Below are 27917 nucleotides of genomic sequence, written 5' to 3' on the forward strand. Positions count from 1 at the left end.
GAATAATGGAGTTAGGTAGATTCATAGAATCACTGGAGGAAGGCTCAACAGATAGGCTCAGATTTGGAACATTAGCACAAGGAGTAGATGAGTCACATAGCTTTGCCTCCTCACGGCGTGCACGGTTTTTCCAGGATAACCTGCTTCATTTGCTCTGCCTCAAGTCTATCGTTTTCTGCTTGTTCTAATTCTTTCTGTATTTGCTCAGGGTCAGGCTCTACATCGCCGTCTCCTGCATCTTGCAAGAACTGCGCAGGAACTGCGTCCGCACACAAACACAACTTTCGCAAGCTGATCGACCCAAGTAGGAGATGTTGAGAAGGAGGAGGATGGCAGTCTGGGCAGTACAGGTAAGTTTATTTTTATTTTTATAAACTATTATTAATTTTCTAATAGGTAGGGTGGAGGTGGGGGCTGGCCAACTCATTTCCGCTGCGGAGTAGGAATTAGCCAAATACTCCGAGTTCTACGTGGAACGCGGAGTAGAGAAATCTCCGCACACTCCGCTGATGGAGTGGAGTTGTGTGCCAGTGCTTAGTATTTTACACGATTAGAGCAGAAACGCCTGCATATTTAATTCTGCTTGGTTTGTACATAGTGTGTTTTGCCTGCAGATGCTGTTTTCCAGACCCCATTGTTGGTTAGTGAATAGTATTTTGTTATGTATTAGATGACTGATAGTGAGATTTTGATAGAGAAGATGATGTGCGAAGAAGGGAGAGTAGCTCGTGGGAAGAGCTGGCTGTATTAGACAGTCTGTCCAAAGTAACATCTCAAGGAAGCTGCAATATATGGACCATTGTGTTGTGCTGAGAAAGACGGGAGTTCACCTACTACCAGGCCATCAGGTGTGGTAAATCCCAATGGTAATAAAACGTTATTGAGATGTTATGCGCTCTTTAGACTAGAGAAGAGATGCTTGCTGACTTCGAGCTGAGAAGACCTTTCTTACCTCTGCTATTCTCCACAACCCTGGAAACATGACTGCAGCATACAAAGTTGTGCTCCACGAGCAATGTCCTTTCTTATATGTTTTACCAATTACCCTTTGTTCTTCAAATTGTGACGTGTAAATACATTTGACCACCTGTGAGAGTGTGTGTAATGACTCGATCTTTGTCTTGAAAGTATCACAATGTGCAAGCTGAAATACCATGTTCAACTACTGCCATTTGAAACCGAGATGATGCTGTGTAAACTTATCAACATAGCCACAGCAAGTGAAATGAGTCATACCTGTGACCAAGATGTCTACAAAGTCGTTCCCCTGAACTCCATACACCATCAGTGCCCCACAACTTGTCCTGTTTGCAGCCATTGTGGTGGGCAGTGGTCTGAATTTACTACTTGTAGCACACTAACTTGTTGAGAATTAACATGAAATAGGTCAAATAACACCTAGCCTGACAATGTGTAGTGTGTATGTGGTGACCATCTGTGTAAGAAATAACACCTATGTTCGAGGCATGTGGGCTGCTGAATTCATATCTGTGCATAGATCGCCGCCTAGTGTTGGTTCCAGATGATTGCACATTGTTGTCCTGGAAGAGTCTTCGAAGTATCACGAGATAGGTGGCTCCTCCCTCGGACTACAGTGCGCATGGGCATCCTCTCCATCCTCAGATAGTTTTTTTCCGCCATTGGGTTCAGATGCACTTTCCAGCACTCCAAGTTCGGAATCGAAAGAAACTTTTCAAAAAGGCCTTCGGAATCGTCGGTATTGTCTTCGATCGGTACTGAAAAGCTTTCTTCACACTTTGTTTGCACTCCGGTCGTCGAATCGGGCCGTTAGGCCTTCTCGACGACACGTGGACCGACGTTCAATGGAACGAAGTCCATTCAAATACTGCCCGCAGTGCAACTCGAAGTTCCCGCACACAGATAAGCATCCCGTGTGCAACAAATGTCTATCTCCAGATCATAATGAAGATAATTGCCTAGCTTGTGCCCAGTTCCGGTCCAAAACGACGATCCAGAATCGGTGGGCGGCAAGGCAAGAAATGCAGAGGTCGGCACCGGAGCCCGAGAATATCTTCGACGATGAAGAAGAACTAGTTGACGCCGAAGACTCGGATCAAGAGGCAGATCAATACTCCAAGCACGACTCTGAATATTATATCGACGAGGAAGAACAATTCGTCGATCTTGAAGAATACGACCAAGACATCGTAGCTGTCGAAGACAACTCCGATGACGACGGGGGGCGAACCGTGAGTACACACGCCCCACCCACACACTACACCAATATCAGAGACTCAGGTCGAGGCATCGCCATCAGGCCTTAGCCAAGATCTAAAGACTGGTTCTACAGCCCCGCAATACTGCCCGGCTAAGAACATACAAGAAGAGCCTTCTGAGACACGTAATCCAAAGCCGGTTAAATCGAAACCGAAAATCATCGACACAACAGTCTTTGGACCGAACGTTGTTGAACCGAAGGTGAAAAACACAAAGGGCGCCGAGCCGAAGCACAGCATTCCATATCTACCTTCGAAGCAAAAGGCCGTCGACTTGACCAAATCGAGTTCTACTGCAGAGAAAGGAAAGAAGGCTGTCGACGAAGGCAAAAGGCCTACGCCCAAACCGATCGTCGAACCGAAAGAGAAACTGAAAGTGGACCAACCTAAAGCGGTCAAGCCAAAACCCATCGATCCAAAGAAGGGCATCGAGCCAAAGCCGCAGGCTCCGAGGACACCTCTACAGCCGAACAAGGCGGGAAAACCACCAAAGGTTATCGAACCGACTAAACCACTTGGTCCGAAAAAAGTGGTGGAACCTGTAAAGGACGTCGCACCGACAAAACCTGTCGGACAGCCACTAAAGCCTCAAAAACAGATCCAGCCACCAAAAGCGCTCGACCTGATTAAAGGCATCGAACAAAAAAAGGTCAAAGCCAAAACAACGACGCCAAGGCCAAAAACTGTGGAAGAGGAGATCATCCATCCAGACCCCTCCACAGAAGATCAGTCCAAACTATATATAGACCCAAATACTGGGAAAGTGACTGTTTATACAAAGAAGAAAAGACCAGTGCCTGCTGAAAACTTTTCTAGAATTCGACTCAAAAAGAAAAGGGACTGCGCAACCTCTCCTATTTTTTTCCAACCTATCTCTCCAGCTATTCATACTACTCCATATGCACCATATTCACCTGCACGCTCTGACTACAACCCAGATGAAGATCATGAGGCAGATGTAGGTTTTGGATTCCCTCAAAACCCATATGGAGACCCCAACTCACAGCCATGGGGGGGAGGGGGAGACCCAGATAATGACGGGGCTCTACCCATTACAGACCCAACTGTATACCCAGCTAAGCTATCACCTACAGAAGACACTGTAGCTTTCAACTCACTAATAGATAGAGCAGCGCTCTACCATAATGTAGACAAGCATTCAGATGCTATAGAAGAAGATTTTCTGTTTGATACGCTGGCAACATCAGAAAAAAGTGTCAAAACACTCCCCATGTTGAAGGGCATCCTAAAGCACGCAAATGACATATTCAAAGACACTGCTAGAGCACGTGTCATCAACCCTAGAATTGAGAAGAAGTATAGGGCTGCACCAGTAGACCCCACATACATCAGGGGACAACTGCCTTTAGATTCATTGGTGGTATCCAACGCACGAAAGCGTGCTAATTCACAAACCACTGGAGAGGCTCCTCCTCCTGACAAGGAGTCGAAAATTTTAGAAGCATCAGGCAAAAGAGTAGCAGCTCAAGCAGCGAACTCGTGGAGAATAGCCAATATTCAAGCCTTGCTGGCTAGATATGACAGAGCGCACTATGACAGTTTAGAGGGACTTCTCCAACACTTACCTGAGCCTTTCAAGGAGCAGGCTGATGAACTTATACAGGAGGGAAAGCTCATCACCAATGCCTCCATTAAGTGTGCTTTAGACGCGGCAGATACAGCTGCCAGATCCATCCACACAAGCGTACTGCTTAGGAGGCACGCGTGGCTTCGCATCTCTGGGTTTAAGAATGAAGTACAGGCCACAATTCTTAACCAGCCAATAAATCCAGATTTTTAGTTTGGTCCAGCAGTTGATTCAATTCTGGACAAAATGAAAATGGACACTGAGACTGCAAAATCCATGGGAGCTCTTCAGTCACAACTACACAGAGGCTCCTTTCGTCGCTCCACCTATAGGGGAGGAGCGCGAGGTAACACATCGCAGCAATCCTCCGCTTACAAAAGTAATACGCAATCCACATACAAAAACACAAACAGGGTTGGATACAGAGGAAATAATAACAAGGGCAGAGGTCGTGGAGGCAATGCCAATAGATCCTTCACTAACACCAAACAGTGACTTCCTGTCACTACCCCCAGACCATATAACACCGGTCGGGGGAAGACTACAACAGTTCCTGTCAGTCTGGTTAAATTATCCAACATGGCTATTGCCTAGAACTCACATCAACACCACCCAACATACCACCCGTACACCGTCCATTGTCAAAGGAACATATAACATTATTGCAGCAAGAGGTCATCAGTATGCTGCAAAAGGGGGCCAGTCCCCTCGCACCAGTCCCACTCGAACATCAAGGAACTGGAGTATACTCACTATACTTCCTCATTCCCAAAAAGGACGGTTCTCTCAGACCAATATTGGACCTCAGGCCCCTCAACCTGTACATTTTATCAGAGCATTTTCACATGCTCACTCTGCAACAAGTCTTACCATTGCTGCGGAAGGGAGACTTCCTAGCAACTCTAGACCTCAAAGACGCATACTTTCATATACCAAAACACCCTCCTCACAGAAAGTATCTCAGGTTTACTATTCAAGGACAACACTACCAGTTCAAAGTCCTACCATTCGGTGTAACAACAGCTCCACAGGCGTTCACCAAATGCCTAGCAACAGTGGCGGCGCATCTCAGGAGACAACACATTCATGTGTACTCAAATCTGGACGATTGGCTAATACAAGCGTCATCGGCCCAGCTATGTGCCAGCCAAACGTCAAAGACCATTCATCTCCTGCACAGTCTAGGTTTCTCGCTGAATTACCCAAAGTCCCACCTGCAACCCTCCCACGTACAACAATACCTGGGAGCAACAGTAGATACACTAGCAGCAAAAGCATATCCAAACGCAGCACGAATCAACGCAATGCAAACGTTAATCCAAAGGTTCAAACCAAAACACTCATTGCCAGCTCGAGTGTTTATGCAACTAATAGGCATGATGGCCTCGTGCATATTCATAGTGCCTCATGCCAGACTACATATGCGTCCGCTTCAGGAGTGCCTGGCACGGCAGTGGAACCAGGCTCAGGGACAATAAAAAGACCTAGGGCCAGATGTAGGTAAATTAGATTTACCGATTTTTAATTACCGAATTTTACCGATTCGGTAATTAAAAATCGGTAAATCTAAAGGGTGGATATGTAGGTATTTCCAGATGTGGAAATACCGAATCTGTAACAATCGGTATTTACCGATTCTGTAAATACAGAATCGGTATTTCCCATTGATTCCTATGGGCTTTGAAGCCCATAGGAATCAATGGGAAATACAGATTCTGTATTTACAGAATCGGTAAATACCGAATTTTGCAAGGGTGCAGGGGGTGTCACTTTGACACCCTCTGGCACCCCACAAATAGGCATGTGCGCCATGTGGCACACAGACATGCCCTAAGGGCATGTCTGTCGGTCACATGGCTAGGTGTGCATGCACACCTGAATTCGGTATTTTACCACACAATAGGATTGTGTGGTAAAATACCGATTTTGTAGGGCCTTTGGGACTCAGAAGAGTCCCACCTACATCTGAGATTTACTGAATCGGTAAAAATACCGATTCGGTATTTTACAGAATAGGTAAATTTACCGAATCCGTAAATCTACCGATTCTGTAAAATTGTGCCCCTACATGCCAATCCTTGAATACCGGTCGGTAACGGCCGAAAATACCGATTTTCGGCCGTTACCGACCGACCTACATCGCACCCCTAGTGTTGGTGACCAGTCGGGCATACAGCTCTCTGCATTGGTGGAACCCACAAAACCTTTGCAAAGGACGACTGTTCCAAGAGCCTGTCCCACAAATCGTAATGACGCCGGACGCATCCCTGCTAGGATGGGGAGCCCATGTCCTCCATTACACATTACAGGGTGTATGGACAATACAACAAAAGAAGATGCACATCAATCTACTTGAACTGATTGCTGTCTTTCTAGCACTAAAAGCATTCAAACAACACTTATGCAACAAGACTGTGTTGATCCGGACGGACAACATGACAGCTATGTATTATATTCAGAAAGAGGGAGGAACACATTCCCCACAACTATCGCATCTAGCTCAGAGTGTGTGGAAATGGGCCATTCAAAGGAACATGTTCCTCATGGCGGAACACCTCCCAGGCAAGGACAATCAAATAGCGGACCTGCTCAGCAGGCACAGTCAACAGATGCACGAATGGGAGATTCACCCCAAAGTGCTCCAACCATTCTTCCGGAAGTGGGGACAACCGGAGATAGATCTGTTTGCCACAAACGAAAACGCAAAATGCCAGTACTTTGCCGCCAGGTTCCCACATCCGCAGTCGCAGGGCAATGCGATATGGATGAACTGGTCAGGCAGATTTGCCTACGCTTTCCCCCCAGCTCCATTAATACCGCTACTGGCACGCAAAATGCGCCAACATTCGCTGACGCTGATCCTAGTTGCTCCCACATGGGCAAGGCAACCATGGTACACAACGTTCCTAGAACTGTCAGTGGTGCCTCATTAAATGCTACGACTCACACCCAGTCTTCTAACTCAGAGCCATGGAGAAATCCAACACCCAGATCCGCAACAGTTGAACCTGGCGATCTGGCTCCTGAAATCCTAGAGTTTGGATACCTGAACTTGCCTCCAGACTGCATGAATATTATCAAAGAGGCAAGAAGACCCACTACCAGGGCGTGTTATGCAGCAAAGTGGAAACGCTTCGTCATTTACTGCAGTAACAACGACATAAACCCATTAGATGCTTCTACACAAAACATCATTTGCTATCTCTTGCACCTACAAAGCTGCAATTTAGCCTACTCATCCATCAGGATACATTTAGAAGTGCTGGCAGCTTATCTCCAAAACAGGCAGCACCTTTCACTGTTCAGAGTGCCAGCAATTAAAGCATTTATGGAAGGACTTAAACGAGTAATTCTTCCAACACACCCACCTTCACCAGTCTGGAATCTAAACATCGTTTTAACCAGACTTATGGGACCACCTTTTGAACCACTTCACTCTTGCGAAATACTGTTTCTTACTTTGGAAGGTGGCTTTCCTTATTGCCATTACTTCACTTAGAAGAGTTAGTGAGTTCCAAGCACTAACTATCCAAGAGCCATACATTCAAGTACATGCAAATAGAGTAGTTCTCAGAACAAACCCTAAATTCATGCCAAAAGTGGTATCCCATTTTCATATAAATCAGACAATAGAACTGCCGGTGTTCTTTCAAAATCCACAAACAGTAGCGGAAAGGGCCTTGCATACGCTAGACGTCAAAAGAGCTCTGCCATACTATATAGATAGAACTAAGTCATTTCTAAAAACAAAACAGCTGTTTGTTGCTTTCTCACCGCAACGCAAAGGCAACCCTATTTCAAAATCAGGTATAGCCAGATGGATCGTTAAGTGCATTCAGATATGTTATTTAAAAGCAAAACGCACCTTAACAGTTCCCCCTAGGGCGCATTCTACACGCAAGCTAGGGGGATCCATGGCTTTCCTAGGAAATATTCCTTTACACGAAATTTGTAGAGCAGCCACATGGTCAACCGTACATACATTTACCAAACACTATTGTGTAGATGTACATTCCAAGCAGCAAGCTGCTGTAGGTCAGGCTGTTCTCAAGACTCTTTTTCAGACTGCTGCAGCTGGCACAGGCAACCACCGCTAGTGGAGATACTGCTATACATTCTATGCACAGATATGAATTGAGCAGCCCACATGCCTCAAACGGAATATGCTACTTACCAGTATGCATCTGTTCTTGGCTTGTAGGGCTGCTGACATTCATATCGCCCACCCGCCTCCCCGGTGCCTGTCGCAGCTGTAGCATTCACTCTTTGCATGGACATCTCTTACTGTACTATACTCCATCTCTGCCACAATGGCGAAAAACAATCTGAGGATGGAGAGGATGCCCATGCGCACTGTAGTCCGAGGGAGGAGCCACCTATCTTGTGATACTTCGAAGACTCTTCCAGGACAACAATGTACAATCATCCGGACCCAACACTAGGCGGCGATCTATGCACAGATATGAATGTCAGCAGCCCTACATGCCAAGAACAGATACATACTGGTAAGTAGCATATTCCTTACACAAATAGTATATCACTCAAGATTGATGTCACAGAATCTTGTTACATGGAAGGCAAATGTTCCCTGCATTGCCAGGTGAAAAATGATAGTCCTATGGATGTCAACTCCCAAGAGTGTCTGCCCCAAACTGTTGAGTCTCAAGTGTTGAAATCAGATGTCCAACAACAGACAAATTATTCTTCACCATACTTAATATTGCTATGCCTAATGATCACACAAGCACAAAATCAAGATTACATTCCATGTGCCCAACCACTCGAAGAAACAAATATCTAAATTGAAATGCTGACAATCAATCAACAAGATCATCAAAGGAAAGTATATTTTTTTATAATAATAAAGAAGTACTGTTGGAAATGGCCCTTTTTGCAGAGTTATCCCCAAATTGTTTGCTTCTTCTTCCTATTTTTCCCTTACCTGTTTGTGTTGGTTTTAGGACTCTGGGCAAGTTACTACTGCTAGTCAGTGCTAAAGTGCATATGCTGACTGTGTAAATGGTGTTATGGATTGGTGTTTCCATGATTGGATATTTGATGTACTTGTTAGTCCCTAGTAAAGTGCACTGAGTGTGCCAGGGCCTGTACATCAAATGCTACTAGTGGGCCTGCAGCACTGACTGTGCCACCCTCGTAAGTAGCCCTAAAAAGGTAACTCAGACCTGCCATTGTAGAGTCTGTGCTCCGTTTGTAACTGCCTTGTCGACTTGCCCAGTGCACACACTTGCTAGTCCCTAACCTTCCCTTTTCTTACATGTTAGGCACCCCTAAGGAAGGCCCAAGGTATCCATGTAGGCAGGATGAAGTGTATGTTAAAGGTAGGACCTGCCCTGGTGTGTGTGGCATGTCCTGATAGCAAATTGCAGCCCATTTCGTTTTTCATTTTTGCAAGTCTACCTGTTTCCCATAGGACAGATTGGGAAGTTTGTTTATAACATCTTATAAACATAACTGGCCCTGGGAACTAGGTAGGAAAATGAAGTTTAGTATGCCTGAACTCAGAATCTAAAGATCCATCTTTTAGTGAAGGTGATTTTTACAGTCTGTGTTTGAAAATACCACTTTTAGAAAGTAGGGGCCTGATTCACAGAACTAACTTAAGACAAAATCCTAAACTTACTATTTTTTTGGTATTCATAAAAGGCACTTACTCATTTTGGTATTCACAGAAGGCACTTACTCATTTCGGTATTCACAGAAGTTAGTAGTCCTAACTTTAGGACTCCTAAATGCCTTATGTGAATACCGAAAGTCTTAAAATTAGGATTTTTCTCAATTTAGTAGTAGTAAAGTTAGGACTCCTAACTTTAGGACTCCTAAATGCCTTCTGTGAATACCGAAAGTCTTAAAATTTGGATTTTTCTCAATTTAGTAGTAGTCAAGTTAAGACTCCTAACTTTAGGACTCCCGAATGCCTTCTGTGAATACCGAAAGTCTTTAAATTAAAACTTTTCTCAACTTTACTACTACTAAACTGAGAGAAATCCTAATTTTAAGACTTTCGGTATTCACAGAAGGTATTTAGGAGTCCTAAAGTTAGGAGTCCTAACTTTACTACTACTAAACTGAGAAAAATACTAACTTTAAGACTTTCGGTATTCACAGAAGGCATTTAGGAGTCCTAAAGTTAGAACTCCTAACTTCTGTGAATACCGAAATGAGTAAGTGTCTTCTGTGAATGCGAAAATGGTAGTAAGTTTAGGATTTTGTCTTAAGTTTGTTCTTTGAATCGGGCCCTAGGTATTTTCTTGCTAATTCATCTTGTGTGCCTCTGCTGGAATGTGGATTGCCTGTCTGGGTTTTCGATGACAGAAGGCTCGGGAGTAGGAGTGGCTCCAGACAGTCTAGGTAGGGTCAGGAAAGGTCTGAATAGACCTGGGCTGCCAGGGGGCAGGGTTGTGGAGATTTTCATGCACCTCAAAGGGCCTGGTTTGCCTCTGACCATGCAGTCTCAACCTCCTGCCAGGAAATCACACCAGAGAAGGCAGAACTGGTTCTGGCTGGGCACAGACACTTTTGCATAAGGAATCAAAGGATTTTGGGATATAAATATTGAGGTCCAGATCCGTGAACTTTAGAACTCTTTCGGATCTAAAAGACTGCCAAGAAGAAGAGCTGGAGAAGCTGTGATGAGGAACTACCATTTTGTTGTGTACTTTGCTGTGTTGGCCTGCAGTGGCTGCTTCTGTCTTCAGCAGTGAAAGGACTGGACATAACTTTCAGCAAAATGCTTTGTGAGTTTCTCCAAGGGCTTGAGTTAGAGCTTGCCCCCTGTTCAAGAAGTCTCAGGAACAACAAAGACTTCAAGCCCTTCTGCCCGCAGCACTGGGGACTGTGTGTTTTGTGCTGAAACAGAGGAAAAGTAACTAGACGAAGGCTTCGACGCCGCCGCTGATTCCGGGTCCTGATGGCACCGCAGAGGGCACTGCCGCAACGCGACCTTGGTCTCACTGACGACGCCTGCCTTGGGCACCGCACTGCCTCGCTTCACGATGACGCCTTGGCATCGCAGAGGGCACTGCTGCAATGCTGCATCGCGACCCTGGTATCACTGACGATGCCTGCTGATGCCGTCACCGAGCCGCTGCTCGCACCGCGACCTGGGGGCACCGCACTCCGCACCACCTTACTTCACAAAGACGCCTTGGTATCCCCGCCGCTCCACACCAAAATCGATACAGCTGCTTACACTGTGGTTCGAGGGCACCGCTCATAAATTTACACAACAAACCACCCTCATCCCGCACCTCAGCTTTGGCATACTGCGGCTGGCACCATCGACTCTAGTTCGTCAGCCGATGACAGCGCTTCAGCAATGACAACGCCGCTGCTTGCACCGTGACCTGCCAGCTCTGAGACGAGCAACGCCTTCATCTCGCACCACGACCCTGGTCTCACGACAACGCCATTTGACGCCGCCACCGAGCTGCTGTTCGGACCATGAGCTGAGGGCTCCTCAGGCCACACCGCTGCACTTCACACCGCAGCACATGACGCCTGCCGACGCCAGCACTCTTGACTCCAACAGAGAGGAGACCGACCTGCAACGCGTGTGACTTCGAGGGCTCCGACGACTTCTGCACCGACCTCCGGTACCACGCCTGCGGATGCCGTGTTTTCGGAAGCTCAACGAGAGGTTGCTGATGCCCTGCATTTCTAAAAAGTACTGTTTGCAGGTCTTCCTACACCATAGCTGGCCCGCGACGCTGCGGTCAGCTCCAACTGTTTAGATTTGTTTGCTCACGACACCGTGATAGCCCCGGATGGAGCTAAGTATCGACATCAAGGAACTGTTTTTAAAGCGTATTTTGATAACTGAAGATTTTTAAGTACTGTTTTGTGGAGTTTTATCAATTTTTGATATTGCCTTAAGTTTATAAATATATTGGATATTTTTCTAAACTGGTGTGGTGCACTTTTGTAGTGCTGCTTAGACTGTATTACTGTTGGTTATGTGCAAATGTTTTATACACTGCCTCTAAGTTAAGCCTGACTGCTCATGCCCAGCTACCAATGGGTTGAGACGAGGTTATTTTAGGAGAGTAACTCCCTTATTCTGACTAGAGTGATGGTTTCTGCCTGGCTTTGGCACATGCCTTAGCCTGCCAAAAACCCATTTCTAACAAGGACCTAAAATATAAATGAATGTATCTAAAAACCTTCTGCTAACAAATCGTAAAACCTACATCTCTATCTAAAAATCTATCTAACCTAAGACTTACCTACCTAACTTAACCTATCCTATGCAATACATGTATCTAAACATCAGCCCCCACCCACCCTTAACACATCAATGCACAATGAACATACACACACTTACTGTAGACATAAGCTAAGCTAACAAGTATTAAAACACATACATATATTTTTTTGTAATTTTTTGTTTTGTTTGTTAGGAAATATGTAGTAAAACCCAACCTCCCCCACCCACCCCACAGTATCTAAGAATGAGAATTGAAAAAGAAACCTAAAACTATTAACATGTTAAAAATCCTACTACTATACCAAAGACTACCTAATCTAATCTACACTACACTATAACTATTCCTAAGTATGAAAACAGACATAAAAATATATAAACAAAATGGCCACTAAAGCTGTGCCAGTATTGTGTCCACAGACTGCTGCAGTTGGTCCATCTTTTGTAACATTGTCGCCATTTACAGTTCCAGACCCCGTATTTTAAGTTTTAAAAAATCCACATCTTGTGCGACTGCGGACATCCGCTGACCTCAAGATTGTCCAGCATTTGAGTGTAGGAGAGTAGGATCTGCTTACTATGGTTACCCCCCACTTTTTGTTGGTGTTTCACTGTTTTTCAACTTTAGTCTGGTTGCGGCCCTGCTATCCAGGAACCCAGCCTAGCTGCTTCCTCTCTAAATTGATTGCATGTACCTTTTTTTTTATTGAAAAAAAAAAGATTTTTTAACAGTACATTTTACAAACACAGGTTATAGCAAAACAGCTTTACAATAATAGACAAATCACACAAAACATAGCACAGAAAAAAGAAAACCAGGGAGGGTGAGGGATCTGCCTGACGGGCTAGCTCAGTGTCCCCTAAAGGGAAACAAAAAGCAACTGAAAAAGGAAAACAGAAAATGCAAGCAGAACAGAAATTCAAACTATCCTATCTACTAAGGCTCTGGAGGGCTGATTACTTGGTAGTAAGGTGTGTGATAACACAGGATTATACAACTTGATTATGAGGGAGCAGATCCTTAAGAACTGTCAGAATCTGCTGTTGCATCAGCACTTGGTAGACTCTGATCTGACCTCTCCCCAAGAATTGGCAAATAAGGCAGACACATGGGTCAGAACTAGGGTGAAGCTGAAGGTACAGAACCAAGGTGGTGACCAGAAGAAGCAAGATCCCAATAAGGGTGGGGAGAAGGGTAAAGACCAGAAGTCTTCACAAGGCCCCCAAAAATGTTCTAATGGTGGGGATTCACAATCATCCAAAAAGAAAGGCCAAAAGAAACTGTTGTGTAAAATCTGTAAACAGAATACCCACTGGACTAGTGATTGCCCTGGACCTAAAGACTCACCTCCAGCCACCAATGCCCCTAAGGCAACTGTTCCCCCTAGTTCACCTCCAAGTGGTGGTACTCAGAATAAGGGTGAAGTAGGGTTAACATTGGGTTCTGAGATGGACTCTGGACTAGTCAGAGTTCCAACTCAGGCTGTACTGACCTGTGATGGAGGCATGGATATGAAATACTTTGTGAGTCTCAGTAACTTGGGCAAATACAGACAGCAGCCTTTGATAAATTGAAAGGAGTCTATGGCCTACAGAGACACAGGGCAAGTGTTACAATGGTGACACAATACCTTCTGGCTCCTGAGCAACTCATACTTGGTGAAACCTACCAAGTGACCAATGCTAGCAATGTCAGGACCAACCCTGCTCTGGCAGTTGTTAATTTTTCCTGGGGAGGGGTAACTGGCCTCAAGAAGGTTGTGGTAAGTGCAGACCTCCCTGTAGAATGCTTGTTTGGCAATGACTTAGAGACTTCAGCTTGGGCTGAAGTGGAGCTCGGGACCCATGCAGAAATGTTAGATATCTCTGCACATGTGGATTCTGGAATAATGGACCAGGTGCCTTCCAAGAAAAGGAGCAATAGGGTTAAGGCAGTGCCTTCCCCCCTGACTCAGAATACAGATCAGTCTCTTAAGGGAGATGATTGTAGTCCTGAAGAGGGAACTGTCCCAGAGGAGCTTGAGCCTGATCAGGTTGAGTTCTTGGGGACAGGGGGCCCTTCCACTGCAGATCTGAGTCACGAGCAACAGAGCTGCCCTTCTCTTGAACCCCTCAGACAGCAGGCTTCTGCTGAGTCTGCTGGGAATGTTAGTGGCGCCCATAAGATTTATTGGGATGATGGACTCCTGTATTCAGAGAGTAGAGACCCCAAGCCTGGTGCAGCAAGGAGGTTGGTTATATCTTTGAAATTCAGGGGCTTTGTATTGACACTAGCCCATGATATACCTCTAGCAGGTCACCTGGGCCACAACATGACTTGGGACAGGACTGTCCCTCACTTTCATTGGCCCCACATGTCTAAAGACAAAAAGGAGTTGTGTCGCTCCTGTGTCACCTGTCAAGCCAGTGGCAAGGCAGGTGGTACAACAAAGGCCCCCCTTATACCACTACCTGTGGTAGGGGTTCCCTTTGAGAGGGTAGGGATGGACATTGTTGGTCCCATAGATCCTAAGACAACATCTGGGCACAGAGGTATCCTGGTGGTGGTGGACCATGCTCCTAGGCACCCAGAGGCAATTCCCCTTAGGACAACTACAACCTCTGTGAGTGCAAGAGCCCTCTTTGGAGTGTTCTCAAGAGTGGGTTTCCCTAAGTAGGTAGTTTCTGACAGAGGTGCAAACTTTATGTCCAGTTACTTGACTGCAATGTGGAGGGAGTGTGGATTGAATTATACATTCACCACACCCTATCACCCACAATGCAATGATTTAGTTGAAAGGTTCAACAAAACCTTAAAGGGTATGATCAAGGGTCTCCCAGAAAAGCTTAGGCGGAAATTGGACATCCTACTACCCTGCCTTTAATTTGCATACAGGGAGGTTCCACAGAAGGGGGTTGGTTACAGCCCTTTTGAACTTCTGTTTGAGCATCCTGTTAGAGGCCCATTGTGTCTGGTGAAGGAGGGATGGGAGTTACCTCTCAAACCCCCTAAACAGGACATAGTGGACTATGTACTTGGTCTCCTCTCCAGGATGGCTGAGTATATGAAAAAGGCAACCAAAAACCTTGAAGCCAGCCAGGAATTACAGAAAGCCTGGCATGGCCAAAAGGCTGTGCTGACTGTTTACCAGCCAGGACAGAAAGTGTGGGTGCTGGAGCTTGTGGCCACAGCAGCCATCCAAGGCAAGTGGAGTGCCCCCCATACAATTGTTGAACAGAAGGGAGGGGTTACCTATCTAGTAGACCTTGGAAGTCCCAGGAGCCCCCATAGGGTGCTTCGTGTCAACAGACTAAAACCTTAGGTTGACAGGGCAGACATAGGCTTGCTCATGGTTACTGATGAGGTACAGGAGGAAGAGAGTGATCCACTCCCTGACCTGCTCTCACAGAACCCTGGTGATGGGTAGTTAATGGTTTAACAAACATAAAGAGTCGGAAGGTCTGTTAAACGACGTAGCTGAGTCTATGAGGTCCTAATGAAGTGACCCTTTTGGATTGCACTGAACCAGGCCAAATGGTCACAAGACACGAATATGTGTTAGATGTCCTATCAGCCCACCCATCTGGCGGAGCCTCGTCATGTAGGACGTCTAACCAGGGTGGTGAGTCCAAGCCCAGATGAATTGGCCAGACATCACACACTACTGGTTCATCTTGTAAAAGTGTCCGTGCCACAGAGTGGTGCTGAAAAAGTGCAGTGCAAAACAGGGAATAAAGAATAAGTGATCTAAAATGACGGTCGAGGCAAAGAAAATTGTTTTTATTAAAGATATTCACCAAGACGTCAGATTAAAAAGAAGTGTAGAACAGTGTGAAAAAATCACTGTGATGCTTTGCTGTGTTATGAATTAGGCCAACATGTTTCTGCCGAAGGTGAAACTACACCGGCATTCTTCAGGGCCAACTACAAAAAGATGTTGCTACTGCAAAGGTACACTCAGACAATTTATGCAAAGTGAAACAAAAAAAGGACAGACCAAATTGTTTGTTAAAGACCTGTCCAAACTATTGGTGTGGTCATGTAGACCATCCTACCATATCCTCCAGATCAGAAGTTGATAGAGGAAGTACTCCTAAAAAATGGAAACACAAAAGAGACAAAAATGTTGTACATTCTACAATCATAATAGACTCATCACGATATCAGGACCAACATATGAACTCAGCTAGGCAAGTCCCTATTAGGACAGCCGCATGTTATAAAGGTTTCATATTAAAGTAAACCATCAGTCATTGCTGAACATTAATTTCAAACAGGTTTAAAAGGACTTACCCAGCAATATGTGGGAGTCGGGCCTCACCTCACCCGGCAACGGCTCGGAGATTGAGGCCCCGCTCTGTGCACAGAACATAAAAATATAACATGTCATCCTGAGTTGACTCAGAGGTCTGTAGTCAATGTCAGGTTGTACAATCTGTGCATATAAAAACTGGTTGTGTGACTGTCCTCACCGAACGCTGTCCCATGGAGGACAAGGAATGGACTGGCTGATGGTCAAAACTAGTGACTAGTGACTGGCTAGCACAGTCACCCTGGAATGAGCACCCATGTATATCTCTAGTGCCTATTCTGTGGTTATACAGTCAGTTGTACACTCCCACCCTCACTGAGCCAAGGAATAGATGTAAATAGTATGGCTCAGGGTTGACTATTTCAGAATAATGGGTCTAAGTTAAAAAGACCCCTGTCCTGTGCTTATCTGGAAGAGTACATAAAGTAAAGTGAGCCTGGAACTATCTCCCTAATCTGTTGGTGAAGAAGGAGGTAAAAGAGCTCAATTCAGGATGACATGTTATATTTTTATGTTCTGTGCACAGAGCGGGGCCTCAATCTCCGAGCCGTTGCCGGGTGAGGTGAGGCCTGACTCCCACATATTGCTGGGTAAGTCCTTTTATACCTGTTTGAAATTAATGTTCAGCAATGACTGATGGTTTACTTTAATATGAAACCTTTATAACATGCGGCTGTCCTAATAGGGACTTGCCTAGCTGAGTTCATATGTTGGTCCTGATATCGTGATGAGTCTATTATGATTGTAGAATGTACAACATTTTTGTCTCTTTTGTGTTTCCATTTTTTAGGAGTACTTCCTCTATCAACTTCTGATCTGGAGGATATGGTAGGATGGTCTACATGACCACACCAATAGTTTGGACAGGTCTTTAACAAACAATTTGGTCTGTCCTTTTTTTGTTTCACTTTGCATAAATTGTCTGAGTGTACCTTTGCAGTAGCAACATCTTTTTGTAGTTGGCCCTGAAGAATGCCGGTGTAGTTTCACCTTCGGCAGAAACATGTTGGCCTAATTCATAACACAGCAAAGCATCACAGTGATTTTTTCACACTGTTCTACACTTCTTTTTAATCTGACGTCTTGGTGAATATCTTTAATAAAAACAATTTTCTTTGCCTCGACCGTCATTTTAGATCACTTATTCTTTATTCCCTGTTTTGCACTGCACTTTTTCAGCACCACTCTGTGGCACGGACACTTTTACAAGATGAACCAGTAGTGTGTGATGTCTGGCCAATTCATCTGGGCTTGGACTCACCACCCTGGTTAGACGTCCTACATGACGAGGCTCCGCCAGATGGGTGGGCTGATAGGACATCTAACACATATTCGTGTCTTGTGACCATTTGGCCTGGTTCAGTGCAATCCAAAAGGGTCACTTCATTAGGACCTCATAGACTCAGCTACGTCGTTTAACAGACCTTCCGACTCTTTATGTTTGTTGTAGTTTGATTAGGGGTATAGAGTTTGGTAGGTCTATAAACATAGTCCCCTTGACCCTCCTTAATCTTTGTTTTCTAGTTAATGGTTTAGCCTTGGCAGGCAGCCTCACTGATCAGCAACAAGCTGATTGTAGACAGGTGTTCAATCAGCATAGGAACAGGTTCTCACTGACTCCAAGTCAGACTACCCGGTGCAGCCATGAAGTGGACCCTGGGGACAGTCTGCCCATTAAAAATAAGATTAACAGGCAACCTAATCATGGCAGGGACTGTATCGGGACTGAAGTATAGAAAATATTGGATTTGGGAGTTATTGAACCCTCAGATAGCCCTTGGGCTAGTCCAGTGGTCTTAGTACCAAAACCTCACACCCAGGGTGGTAAGAGAGAGATGAGGTTTTGTGTTGACTACAGGGGTCTCAATGCAGTCACTAGGACTGATGCCCATCCAATCCCAAGAGCAGATGAGCTCATAGATACTTTGGCCTCAGCCAAGTTTCTGAGCACATTTGATCTTGCAGCTGGCTAGTGGCAGATCAGATTAGCTGATGATGCAAAGCCAAAGGCAGCATTTTCAACCCCTAGTGGGCACTATCATTTTTTGGTAATGCCCTTTGGTCTGAAGAATGCACCTGCCACTTTTCAAAGGTTGGTGAATAAAGTCCTAATAGGCCTGGAAGACTGTAGTACAGCATATCTAGATGATATTGCTGTCTTTAGCTCCACCTGAGAAATGCTGTGGAGGCCCTGCAGAAAGCAGGCCTAACTATCAAGGCTACTAAGTGCCAGATAGGGCAGAGTCAGGTTGTATACCTGGGCCACCTTGTAGGTGGAGGCCAGGTTCAACCATTACAGAGAAAAATCCAGACCATCATGGACTGGGTTACTCCAACCACCCAGACTCAGGTCAGAGCTTTCTTGGGCCTGACTGGGTATTACAGATTTGTCAAGGAGTATGTTTCCATTGTGACACCCCTGAATGACTTAACTTCAAAAAGAATGCCTAGGAAAGTTCAGTGGACAGTCAGCTGTCAAAAGGCATTTGATGACCTGAAGCAGGCCATGTGCACTGCACCAATTCTGCAAAGTCCTAACTACTCCAAAGAATTCATTGTCCAAACAGATGCATCTGAGTTGGGGGTAGGGGCTGTGCTGTCACAATTGAATGATGAAGGTCTGGACCAGCCAGTAGTGTTTATTTATTTATTTATTTATTTATTTGCTGGTTTGTATAGCGCTCAAATCGACTTTTGGAGCCGTTCGAACAGAGGGAGTGGATAGAGTAAGAACTATATCTCATTTCTGAACAGTACGGTTTTCAGTTGTCTCCTAAATTTGAGATGTTCTGTACACTGTCTCAGAGATAGAGGAAGTATTAGCAGAAGGCTGACCCCTAGAGAGAAACGTTGGTCAGCTATTGAGAGGGAGGCCTTTGCTGTGGTTTGGGATCTGAAGAAGCTGAGGCCATACTTGTTTGGCACTCACTTCACTGCTCAGACTAACCATAATCCCCTCTTATGGCTAAAACATATGAAGGGTGAAAACCCCAAACTTTTGAGGTGGTCCATTTCCCTACAGGGGATTGACTATATAGTGGAACAGAGACCTGGGAGTAACCATGCCAATGCAGATGTACTCTCCAGATATTTCCACGTAGAACATGAAGACTCAACTGGTTAAGGTTAGTTTAATGTCCCTGTGTTTGGGGGGGGGGTTGTGTAGGAGAGTAGGATCTGCTTAATATGGTTACCCATACTTTTTGCTGGTGTTTCACTGTTTTTCGACTTTAGTCTGGCTGGGGCCCTGCTACCAGGACCCCAGCCTAGATGCTTCCTCTCTAAATTGATTGCAGGTACCTTAGGTACACTCCAGATTGGTTACTGGGTTATCCTTGTGAGTCCCTAGTATATGGTACACCAGGCACTTAGGGCATAGGTACCCCTGAGGCCTTCCAGGGGCTGAAGCGTGTATTATGCCACCCCTGGGAAGCCTTCCAAAATGGCACCACAGGACTGCTACTGCAGCCTGAGTAAGGTGGGGTATGCATCCCTTACTAAAATATAGGTTGCCTATATCTACCTTTAAATCACAGCACATATAAGTCTATCAGTCACTCCTATGGCAGTGTGACTGTGGGACTCGGGCGGGCCGGAAAATCAGGCAAGGAGGCCGTATGTAGTGGGCAAGGATGGGTTTTTATTCGTGACAAGAACAGAGTCAGTACAGTGCGGGGAAGCGGTATCCTGGAAGTGATGCTCCGGGCGAGGACGTCTCGTCTTCTCCTTCGGGCGATGGAAACGGTTTCTCCGGGAAGGGCGCAAGCTGGGGTGGTCCTCGGAGTAAAGGGAGACAACAAAAGGAGCGGTTAGTCCAGCCGGACTTACTATGGTACAATTCCGTAACCAGCACCGGGAGTGTACAGGAGGGGAGAAACGACAGTGAGGGAAGGCAGCGGGACGGAATCGGTAGGGAAGAAAAAGAGATAGAATGTGTCTGGTGAGGGTCCGTGAGGGGAGGGGGAACCTATGAACTAAGTGCTGTACAAGTGATGACGTGCTATACAGAATTTTTACAGTGAAGGCCAGGCCTCGTGATGCTAGTGAGAGAGACGGACAATATATACGAAGCACCTAGTGTGCTACGGAGGTGGCTTCGGTATTACTCACACGCTCCGCCGCAACTCCCAGTTGAGTTGTGGCCGCTCTTCAGCTTCCTCCTCTGGACTCCACCAGTCTTCAATCCACTCCTCTACACCTTCCTTCGACTGGTCTGCTTCAACGCCGGTCCGAGCCTCCTGCCACGAGATCGCTGCTCCGACGGCGTCTCTATCCTTGCTTCCGCTTTTTCCCTGTTCCGGCGGTGATTCCAAGGAGGGACTTCCGGGGTCATGGGGTCGCAGTTCCGGGATACGGCTGCTCCGGATTGGTTCCTGAAAGAGAGAGAGGGGAGGGGTGCTGGTTGTCAAGGCTGTGTCCAAGGACGCCTCATTGTAGGTTGTCCGAGAAGGGGAGGTCCGGGCGGGGTTGGCGTTAGACCCGTATCACAGGCAGACTTTATCAATCCTGAAGGCAGAGTGCTTGGTTTTGTGTGAAAGAGGGCCCATGCATGAGCTGGACCCCTCTGCAGCTTTCGGAGACTATTCTCTGAGGCTGTTCTGTGATGCAGCTAGACCATATACTCTTAAGTGAATTATAACCTCACAGTAACAGCTAACTTTGGAATGGCTGCATAGAAACATGATGTGTTTGGTGTCAAATACTTTGGAACTCTACCCCCCCCCCCAGTCATGGCAGGGGGGGGGATAGAATTCCACCCTTCTAGAGGGAAAGACCTGCACACCTGCACACACTGGTCTGCACGGTAATAGTTTAAACGAGCCCCAGCATCACAAAATGGATGCTGCAGCCACAGACAATAGTCTGGCCTCCTGCTGCTGGCCGAAACTCCAACAGGGGAGGCCTTGACAATAGGTTTCCAGTCACAGGGAGGTGTAACCACCTCTCAGACACTTTAGTGTATTGGGGCTGGGTGGGTGCACTCTGAGAGTGCTTTGATGTCTGCACTGGGGGCACATTTAGTGCCCCTGTGCATAGCCCGGTTCAAACCGGTTGCAGGGGCTACCAGCCCCTGCTCTGGTGTGAAACTGGACAAAGGAAATAGGTGTACCCACCCCTTTTGTCAAACCCTCCAATAGGTGGGTCCCCAGAGTATGTCCAGCCCCTTTTCTTAGTATAAGTAAGGGAACCCTGGCAACAGGACTTTAGATTAACCTGGACGAAACTCTAAAACTGATTCCTGGAACTTCGACGCTCTACTAAAGACTAGAGGACGGAAGAATCTCCCTTGGGTCAAGGAGTGACTCCCCGTTCAAACAGGCACCAACAAAGCATTTGCTGGTCTGCATCTCTGAAACTCCTGCTAGACTCTGAAGTAATTGCAGCTCAGGAGGAGGATTTCCAGACTTCTTGAAGGCTGCCCGAGTCCCCAGCAAAGCTGTGACCTGCAGCCCTCATGAGTGACGTGGAACCGGAACCCCTGGACACCGTGCACATTTGCTAGTGCATCAACTTCCTGAGCTTTCCCAAAGTTGTGCATTGGGTTCCTTGTAGACCAATTCCTGAGCACCATCTGCACTGAAGATTGTGGGCCTACACTCCACGAGTGTTCCGTGAGCCTGCTTCTTGCATTTCTGCTTGAGGCCCCTTCGCGATCCCTAGTCTGTCGACTTGTGGGTCCCCACGAAGGTAACTTTTCCTTGCGCTTCCCTGGTTGCTCCAGACATGCCCTGACTCCCTACCAATTGGTGATTCCCTCAGACCTTGCTGGTCTGCACCGAAGCCAATCTCTGCTTTCTGCTGTTGCCAAGGCTTGTTGGGTCCAATCCGGAAACCGATACCGCAGCAACCGATATCCTTTGTGAGACAGCTTGATTCCAGAACCTGGTTGTCATCGACGCCTCCAGGTCCTCGTGGCTGAAGAGCCAAGCTTCACCTTCTTCACCTGCAAGCACCCCACATCGGTGGGCAACTGCCTATCGTCTTCCTGGTCACTGATTTCAGGTTCCTCTCATCTTCGATCCAGGCTTGGATCACACCAGACACTTTCCACTTGGACATCAGCAGCACTTTGCAGCAGATCGCCATTAAAAACGACGACGAAACCCGACACGAAAAGACACCTATGCACCCAACTTCCCTGGGTGAGGTAACTCGAGTACTCTGGTGCTCCCATGGGTGTTGACTCTAGAACCTCCTAGTTCTAAAGGGGTTTGCTCCAAGTCCTCTTCTAAATGTCCTTTATCTTTAAAGTTCCAACCGCGACTTTCCCCATAGAAGTTAATTGTGATTCGTGGCTGTGTTTAGACACTGCACGTGTCCCCCATGGGTCCCCTGTATCACTACCTTGGGTGGTTCCTGGTGGTCCAGTGGTTCTAAAGGCTCTAGGCCTTGTATCTATACAATTAGTGGTTCTTATACCACTTGGTTTGGCACGCCCCTATGGTTAAACATATATTGTGCTAATTTACTGTGTGTTATTGACTTTACTGAATGTTCTTTTGCCTCTAACCTCATAAAGAGACTAGTAATATATGTGTTTAGAATAAATACATACATTTTATATATATACCTGGTGTGGTTCTCCTTTCATTCGGTCATTCACGATATTATAGACTGGTAAAACAAGCTGCTTTACATTCTTCCAAGACTTAGCCTGAAGGCTGCTTTCCACAGCTACCACTAGGTCAGCTTTCTATAAAGGCTGTCTGTAACCTACCATCAATTAGGGTCGTTTGGACTGGTGCAAGGTGACCACTAGAATAGTGGACAGCATATGCCAGGCTAACTTCTCACATTGAGTGCGCAGCCTGTCCGGAGGCTGGGGCTGGTGTTGGTGCGGATGACGGTCCAGCCTGCAAAGCATCTGCACCTCCATTGCCTATGTCCTTGGAGGCAGTCTTTCCATGTCCATTTAGTTTCTTCTTTTCTGGTACATTTGTGACCCATGTTTTTGTTTTTCATATGGACGTGACATCCAATGGAACCCCTTTGCCACCTCACAGTTATGAGAATGCTTTGTCTTCCTCATAGGGAAAGCCCGTACGTCCGCAGCAGTCATGTTATCTGTTAGACAAGAAGTCCACATTTGTCAATGTGTACATAACTGACATTCAAAGATAGACAATGCATGAGTACATTAGAGATGCTGACACAGAAACATGTGCCATGTATCTGATCACTGTGTGGGAAACACACAGCAACAACACACCTCAAAGGTTGTGCATCATATACTGTGCTATCAGCTGAAACTCATAATTTCCTGGAAATCATAAGATGTTATGGAAGACAATTGATAACAACCCTCAGAGCCATAACAAACTATTAAACATACATCATGGTCTAAGAACAGTTTCCACAAAATGTACGTACTATGCCACACCATGATACATTAATGTAGTCATGTGATCCATGACCAGAAATGTGTGCTGTGATCAGACAGTGCCACAACGTGTTGATGACAAAGTTGTTATTTGAAAGCCACTTGCTGCACCTGTACGTCCATTTTCCACCTTTACAAACATCTGCACTGGCAGCGCAAGGGGCTTTGTAAGAAGCAGCAATGTGCTCAGTGGTGCCACAATTATGCCATATCTCCTGAATGCCACTCCAGATGTTGACTGCCATGCAGCATGCCAAATAGTACTAACAGGGTAAATTACTCATGTATTGATGATGTACGAATACATACCCCTACCTCAAACACAATATCCTTGGGTATTGGGAACATTGTTCACTCAGAAACACATCACATTTGTGCAACAATCCTGACTAGTGCATCATGTACACACACCGATCCTCTGTGAAAACTCTTTTAGTTGACAGCTTATTAGGCCTCATGCTGATGCCCAAAGCAAACATTTGGGATAAACTGTTACAAAGTAGTCTGCAGACAGGAATCGTGTGAAGTAGGATTTATTATCACAGCCCCACACAGTGGTGATGCGTGGGTGAACGGAACATCAATTATGACAGTTGGTGTCAACGGAATCAGCTGGGGCGAGGAATGGAATGTGGGGGAACCAATGGGAAGGGGAGAAGCTGGGAAGGGTCACGCGCAGGGGAAAGGAAGGTACCATGCGCATGGGTGCAGGGGGGTGGCATGGGTAGGATACAACACATCTTCCTCTCTATAGAGTTTTGGCAACAGCGCCACGGGAAGCGGTGACAAATAAACAGGAGGTGCATAAACAGTTGGGTAATTAGTCACATTCGTAATCATCCAGACGTTTAGGTCTGCGGATGGTCCTACCAAACCTTCCAGAGGTCGCTGGTACGTGTGGTGCACATTCGGTGTCCGAATGAGAGTCAAAGTCAGATCTGCCGAACCTACCACTGAATCTGTGACCATCAGACACCACTTCAGAATCCGAATGAGGGTCATCCTGACAACTCCGATTACAAGTCGAAGTGCTGGGATGGGCACCTGCAGACCGATCTGTAGAATGGCCATCATCAGAGTCCGAGTCGGGTTGGAGGTCACGTGTGCTGTTGTTTCTAGACCTATTATTCTCATCAGTACTAGATCTATCAACATCTACCCACAAGTCATTGCTAACGGTAACATGCTGCTGGTGACTCTGGGCCTTGTCACTGGGATGATAGTTCGCCAGTCTGCTCATGTGCCAGACTTTCACATCACTGAGTCTTGCCGCATTGTTAAACAGTTCATCAATGTGAAGTGGGGCGGTAAATCTGCTTTCTCCTTTCTTTACTTTTTTTTCTAAACGAACTTTAACAAGATCGCCAACCTTGAATGAATGATCTTTTGCACTGTGTCTAGAATCATACCATTCTTTGTAGTACTTCTGTGCCTTGATGATGTTTTTCCTTATGTTTTCAGGTGACCATTCAATTTGTTTTGATTCAGACATCCATCCTAGATCAACGCTCATGGGATGTCTGCTTCTCATGAGAATGAATGGTGCAGTGCGAGTGCTTGCACAGGGAGCAATTCTGAATGCCCAGATGAGTTTGTATATTTCCTCTTCCCAATTTAAGTTTGCATTTCTGGATAGTTGAATGTGTCCTTTCAAGACACGGTTAAAGCGTTCAGTGAGGCCATTTCCTTCAGGGTGATAAATTGACGTGGTGTGATGGGTGATGCAGTTCCTAGCAAGGAACGACTTGAATGCTTCGGAACAGAATTGCCGGCCATTATCGGTGAGGACGGATTTTGGTAAACCTTCACTGAGAAAGAGCTTGTCCAAGAAGTCTATACATTTGAAACTGTCAATTTCTTCTACGATCTTAATTTCTGGCCACTTGGAGAAGTGATCTATTGCCACCAAGATGTACTTGATTGCTCCACCATGTCCTTCTACAGGCCCCACGATGTCCAAACCCAATTTCTCCCAAGCCATTTGCGGGGGTTGAATCGGAGAGAGACTGACTTTTGACGTTTTGAGAGTTTTGTCTGAGTCACAGCATTCCAAACAGTTCCTGACCAGGACTTCGATTTGCTTGTCAATACCCGGCCACCAATAACTTGCTCTGACACGCTGCTTGGTTTTGGTGATGCCTAAGTGGCCAACGTGACACAAACTTAGGATTTTGTCTCTGAGCGTGGCAGGGGCTATGGCTTTCCCCATTCTGTACAACACGCCGTTTTCCAAACTGAGTTCATTCCTGGTTTCCCAATACACTTTAACATTGTCCTGTAGGTTGCGCTTGTCGGGCCATGCAGAGTTGATGAATTGGCATACCATTTGCAGAGTGGAGTCGCGCGACATGTGTTGATCCCATTCTTCCGCTGATATTCCATCCAGGTCCGTGTTGAAAAGTAGAGCAACCTTCTCCTCATCTTCTTGGGCGACTATGCTTTCCATGTGAGGCAGAGGTAATCTGCTGAGGAAGTCCGCGATTTTGTTTTTCACTCCTGGCCAATATTCTGCCGAGTAGTTGTAATCCAGCAGCTTGATCGACATTTTGCTGAGTCTTGGTGAAGCGTTTTGTAGACCTGAGGCTGTCAGAATCTTAATTAACGGTTTGTGGTCTGTGCGGAGATGGATTTTGTAACCCCACACATAAGCTCTGAAGTAATTGAGCGCCCACGAACAAGCCAGCATTTCGCGTTCTATGACAGAATACTTTTCCTCCGCAGAGGTGAGCGACCTGGAGGCAAAGGCTACCACCCACTCTTGGTTAGATGAGTCCTTCTGTGCTAGCACAGCTCCAATACCTTTGTTGCTTGCGTCTGTGGTGAGGTAAATGTCTGCTTTGGGGTCAAAACCTTTGAGAAAAGGCGCCTCGCTGATTTCTTTTTTGATGGTAACAAAAGTGTTCTGACAGTCCGATGACCAGACAAATTTGGTTTTGTTTTTCAATAGTTGTCTTATGCTGTAGGTTTTTTCAGAGAAGTTCCTTATAAATTTTGAGTAATACTCCGTCAAGCCGAGAAAAGCTCTTACATCCTCTTTGCTTGAGGGACATGGGGCATTGAGGATGGCATCCACTAGACCCTGTTTGGGTTTGATCCCATCACGGCTGATAGTGTGCCCAAGGTAAACCACTTTGTCCTGTGAAATTTTACATTTGTCTAATTCCACTGTCAAACCATGCATTTTCAGTTTGCTAAACACTTGTCTAAGGCGTGTGTCATGTTCCGATTGGTTGCTGCCCATGACCAGGATATCGTCCTGGAAAAACCTGATACCATCAACACCTTCCAGAATGGATGTCATGACCCTTTGGAAAAGTGCTGCGGCAGAGGCTAATCCAAAAGGTACCCTGGTAAAACGAAAGCAACCAAAGGGTGAGATAAAGGTGGTGAATTTTTTACTGTCTGCATGCAGGGGAATTTGGTGATATGCAGATTTTAAGTCAATTATGGAAAATACACACATATCATTGGTGGCACTGAACATTTCACAAATACGTGGTAGGGGATATTGGTCAACAATAATGTTCTTATTGAGGTCCCTGAGATCGATGCAGAGTCTGATTTTCCCGTTGGGACGTTTGACAACAACCAAGGGGGAAACCCACTCCGCCGATTCCACTGCTTCTATAATGCCATCCTTAACAAGCTTGTCGAGTTCTGCTTGTACATCACTTCTCACCGATACTGGTAGATGTCTTACCTTGTGAATGCAAGGAACAGCTGAGTCCTTTAGTTCAATTTTGTGTTCGAAACTGTTAAGCAGACCAACTTTACCTGAGAACACTTCGGGAAAGTCTTTTTGTATAGACAGTTTACAGGAGTCATTTATGGACAAGACAGGATCATCACTATTGGGGTCGAGCATGATACCTAGATCAGCTTGGTCACTCCAGCCAAGGACAGAGGGGCCTTTTTTTGCAACATACAGTCGGCAAAATGCTCTTCGATTTTTAAATTCAAATTCCAGATCACGTGTTCCTAGGAATTCGATGTTGTTTCCAGTGTAGCTTCTAGCAATAACTCTGGGTTTTTCTAGATTTGAACCTATTTTATCCGTGAATTGCTTCCAAATGTTTTCGTTGATGATCGTGAAGGGTGACCCAGAGTCTGCCATCAGGTTGACTGTCACCCCTCCCAAACTGACATCACACATGGGTTTTTTTCTCTTTGTGGGCGTGACTTCTAACACGTCGTATTC

Source organism: Lissotriton vulgaris, chromosome 1_1 (assembly GCF_964263255.1).
Source record: "Lissotriton vulgaris chromosome 1_1, aLisVul1.2, whole genome shotgun sequence".
NCBI classification, from domain to species: Eukaryota; Metazoa; Chordata; class Amphibia; order Caudata; family Salamandridae; genus Lissotriton; species Lissotriton vulgaris.